This window comes from Tupaia chinensis, unplaced genomic scaffold (assembly GCF_000334495.1).
Source record: "Tupaia chinensis unplaced genomic scaffold, TupChi_1.0 Scaffold000047_1, whole genome shotgun sequence".
Classification (NCBI taxonomy): domain Eukaryota; kingdom Metazoa; phylum Chordata; class Mammalia; order Scandentia; family Tupaiidae; genus Tupaia; species Tupaia belangeri.
The window spans coordinates 6,035,826-6,040,609 of record NW_006159505.1 but is presented as its reverse complement, the minus strand read 5'-3'; the positions used below and the strand labels follow the sequence as shown (position 1 = coordinate 6,040,609).

Below are 4,784 nucleotides of genomic sequence, written 5' to 3'. Positions count from 1 at the left end.
TCGTGGGGGGCCTCCAGGGGGGGCTGGGGCTCCTGTGGCTGCTCCCAGTCCTGCTGCTGCAAACCCTGCTGCTCTCAATCCAGCTGCTGCAAGCCCTGCTGCTGCCAGTCCAGCTGCTGCAAACCTTGCTGCTGCTCCTCAGGCTGTGGGTCGTCCTGCTGCCAGTCCAGCTGCTGCAAACCCTGCTGCTCCCAGTCCAGCTGCTGTGGTCCCATTTGTTGCCAGTGCAAGATCTGAAGTTCTATGAGCAACCTCATTTCTATCCTGGAAATTTTCGCCTTCTAGAAATGACCAGAATTCTTTCCTGAACTCCCAAACCAAAACTCTGAGCCTAGCTTTTTTTGCAGCAGGCATCAGCACTCAAACCCTGCCCACCAATGTTAAGAAAGTTCCCAGTGTCCAGTGCCCAGTCCATCTTTCCCTCCAGAATTCTTCTCTTCCTTTTCTGGTCTCCCAACTTCAGCCTTCTTAGGACTCCAAGATCCCACATCACTTGGCCCCTCCTTTGAGCATGCTGGAAGCATCTGCAAATAGAAGTTCCCCCGGAAGGGCCCCTCCCTTGACCCCTCTCTCCTTCCCCTACCTCTTGAAGCTCCTCCATATCTTCATCTTCATCTCATTCTGGCTTGCTGAAGTCAAAATGGCTTTGGAGTTATCTAGAGAGTAGAGAGCATTGGAGTACCTCAGAGTCTTCTCCTGCGGGGAAGTGAGTCTTCAGCCACCCTCCTTTCCTTCTTGCATCTGGTCAGTACCATGGCCTCATTGTTCTGATTCTCTGTTCAGTGCTTGATCTAGATCTTCTAAATAAATACAATCTGAACCTCCAAAGACTTTTACATTTTGATTCTTCAATTTCAGCCTGTATATGATTAGAAAAATAAATGATTTCTATATCATTACAACCCCATGCCTGTTCCCGACTCCATTATTTTGCTAAGATAGCCCATAACCAAGTGCTACAAACTGTGTGGCTTAAACAATAACATTTCATTGTCTCTGAATCCTGCAGGCCAGAAGTTCAAGATCAAGGTAGCCCTGGTCTGCATCTTCTCAGGGCTCTCTCCCTGTGTCCTCGCGTGGTCCCCTCTGTGTGTCTGAACCCAATTTCCTCTTCCTGTAAGGACATCTGGCAGACTGAATCAGGGTTCATCCTTCTCAAGTATGTCTACATCTTAGCTAGTTATATCTTGAAAGACCTCTCTCCAAATCAGGTCACATTCAAAGGTACTGGGGTTAAGATTCCAAACCATAATAACCACCCGGGCTCAAGTTATCACCATCTTTCCCACCTACATAGTTTGGAGGTATCTCTGGCTTTTATTCCTCTTGGTCTTAACATGTCACCAAATCCTACAGAATCTACCACAAAATATATCATTTGACATCTCCTTTGTGCCTCCAACCCAACCTCCCTTGGAACCCCTACCTCAGGTCCCCTTATCTGTCCCTTAACTGCTCTTAGCACAATAACAAAGTACAACAGACTGGGGGTCTTAAATGGCAGATATTAATTTCTCAGACATGTAGTGGAGCTGGTAAGTCCAATATCATTTTTACCTCCTCACAGGCCTTGTCTCCAGATATGACCACATCTGGAGTTAGAATTTCAATATATAAATTTTGTGGAGATACAAGCATCTATTACATTTTCCCCTGGCACCTCAAAATAATTCATGATCTTTTTGCATGCAGATATATTCATTCTACCCAATGGCATTCAAAGTCTTAACCCATTCCCACATTAACTCTAAACTTGAATTCAGAAGTCTCATCTCGACGTCATCATTCACCAGATAAAGTGGTGAGGCTCAGGGTATGAGTTATTCTGAGGCAAATTCCTCTTCAGCAATGAACCTGTGAAATCGGACAATTATGTGCTTTCAAAATATGATAATGGGACAGACACAGGATAAGGATTCCCATTCCAAATGGGGGAAACCAAAAAGAGGAAGAGTGTTCCAAACAAGTCCAAAATCTACCATGTTAAATTCCACCGAATCTTTAATTTTATGAATAATTTCCTTGGTTTGGTGTTCTGCCTGCTAGGCCCACTGAGATGACAACATCACTTCTATGTTTGTCTGCACAGCTTCAACCACACTGCTCTGTACGGGAACTCCACCCTCTGAAATCAAGGAAATAACATCCTTCCCCCTACGATGTGTCTGTGGCAGATAGCATCCCTGATGATCTCTGAATTGCCTTTGGGGTTATTCTTCTCTTGCCTTGAAGAATAGTACATGTTTATAGCTAAGTCTATTGTCTTGTCATATAGAACCCAAGTTGCAGGACATCCTTCCTTCATTCCATCGTGCTTTCTTTGTCTCTTGTAGTTCAATAGTTGCATCTTTGTTGGTGTAATCCCATCTGTATTCCTGGTGTCTGCAGAGATGGCTGATTAAGTTCATGAATTGTGCCCATGATCTTGTTATCAAAGGGATGTCAGCTGTGCACTTGGCATTCTCTTCAGTACATACTTTCTCACTTCTGGCAACCGACATGCATAGATTATTTCCAAAATTTTGAATTTTGGATTCCTTTTTTGCTCTATCATCCCTCCTTCAATTCATCTCTCTCATCTCTCATTTTATTATACATGGTCAGGAGGAACCATGCTGTTCCTTTGACACTTTGCTTAGAAATCTCATCTGCTAAATATCTAATTTTATTATCATTAGAAAGGGCTACCTTCCACAAAACACTAGGACTATTAAGTGATTTTTTTCTGCCTTGTCATGACAAGGATTACCTTTCATTATTTTTTCAATAATATGTACCCCATTTATTACTGATATCTCCCAGAATGCCTTTAATGTCCACATTTTTATCAATATTCTCCTTGTAATTATTTCTGCATGCTATGAAGAGATAAAAGTATTTTTTCCAGTTCTCTTGGTAAGTTTTCATTAGACTGGCCTTTAAAGTTTGTATTTCTGCCAACAGTACTGTCTGTCACAGAAATCTCAGATTGTTCTAATATTTACCTCAAAATTCTTTCAGCATCTACCCATCAATCCAGTTCAAAACTGTTTCTACACTTTTAGGTATATGTTATAGGAGTCACACACACTCCTCCCACACACACACAGACACACACTTGCTTCTTGATACCAAAATCTGTAATATTCTGCTTAGGCTGCCATTGGAATACCACAGACTGCCTGAGACTGACTTAAACAACACACAATTGTTTCTCACAGTTCTGGAATCTGGAAGTCCAGAATCTAGTTCTGGCAGCATTCAGCTTCTAGTGAGGGCTCCTTTGCTGGCTTTCAGATGGCTGCCTTCCTATGGAGTCCCCACATGGCACAGTGAGCTCTGGCGTCTCTCTTAGGAGAACACTAGTCCCATCAGATTGGGGCTCCATCCTTATGACTTCAGTTAACATTTATCGCTATTTCCCAGACCCCATTTTCTTAAACAGTCACAATGGGGGTCAGGGTTTAAACATATGCGTTTGGGGATAGATCAACATCCAGTCCATAACACTTGTTTTACACCCCCAGCCCCATCTTCCTCTCAAACCCCACTCATCTCCCTGTTCCTTCCTGTACATGGGACCTGACTTGCATTTCCATGGCATCTCTTCTCCCTTGCACACCCAGGTGGCTCACATGCCTGTTGACAATGCTCTTTCTCTCCTCCTTCCCTACCTTGTGTGCCCTTCACTTTCCAGTTTTCCATTTGCACGCTCCTTCCTCTGATTGCCTTTTATGGTCCTTATTAGTGTAGCAGCAACTTCTGAGCAGGAAGCAACTTCTGGCCCAGCTGCAGTGTCACAGATGAGAGGGCACCACTGTGCAATGCTGGAGCTGCGTGGAAGGCCTGGGTTCAGATCCCTGACCAGCCTGAAATTGTTGGGTGCAGGAGCAAACACCTGTAATCCTAGCTAACTGGGAAGATGAGCAGGAGGATCACAGGATGGTAAGACCCTGGCAAAAAGACTTTCCTCTCTCTCCAGATATAGATACAGATGTATAGATGATATAGATATATGATATATGATATAGATATGATACAGATATATAGATATGGCTTTGGGGACTGTTGGTTCCACTGACACATCTTCAAAAAATAATAAAATAAACAAATTACACTAATTTTTTTTGAAGAGAGGTTTTTGGTATAGGGCATGTGTACTCACTGGAAAGGCTGACCGCAGTTCGAGTCCTGGACCCAGTGGCTTTAAAAACACGCTGGGCATGTGTACAGGTGTGCCCGAGCTCCTGGGAGAACAATGGAGAAGGGATTGCCGTGTGTCCATCCCCACTGGGGGGTGATTTCTCACTTTCTGTCTCTCTGTCTCTCTCTGTCTTTCTGGCAAGTGTGCATGCCCTATAGGATAAACCTCTCCAAAAAAAAAAAAAACCACACACACACATACCCCCAGCCCCATCTTCCTCTCAAACCCCACTCATCTCCCTGTTCCTTCCTGTACATGGGACCTGACTTGCATTTCCATGGCATCTCTTCTCCCTTGCACACCCAGGTGGCTCACATGCCTGTTGACAATGCTCTTTCTCTCCTCCTTCCCTACCTTGTGTGCCCTTCACTTTCCAGTTTTCCATTTGCACGCTCCTTCCTCTGATTGCCTTTTATGGTCCTTATTAGTGTAGCAGCAACTTCTGAGCAGGAAGCAACTTCTGGCCCAGCTGCAGTGTCACAGATGAGAGGGCACCACTGTGCAATGCTGGAGCTGCGTGGAAGGCCTGGGTTCAGATCCCTGACCAGCCTGAAATTGTTGGGTGCAGGAGCAAACACCTGTAATCCTAGCTAACTGGGAA

The 4,784-nt window shown here is 44.5% G+C and overlaps 1 long non-coding RNA gene across 1 annotated transcript in view; it reads right to left on the bottom strand.

Annotated features, from left to right (window-relative positions):
• LOC102473044 (uncharacterized) overlaps positions 1-849 on the bottom strand; it is a 4,478-nt gene extending 3,629 nt beyond the window's left edge. The window contains exons 1-2 of the long non-coding RNA XR_003550605.1: positions 753-849; positions 584-656 (exon numbers count right to left, since the gene is read on the bottom strand). This is a non-coding gene — a long non-coding RNA (uncharacterized LOC102473044). The remainder of the gene's footprint in view (positions 1-583; positions 657-752) is intronic.
• Positions 850-4,784: the final 3,935 nt, after the last annotated feature.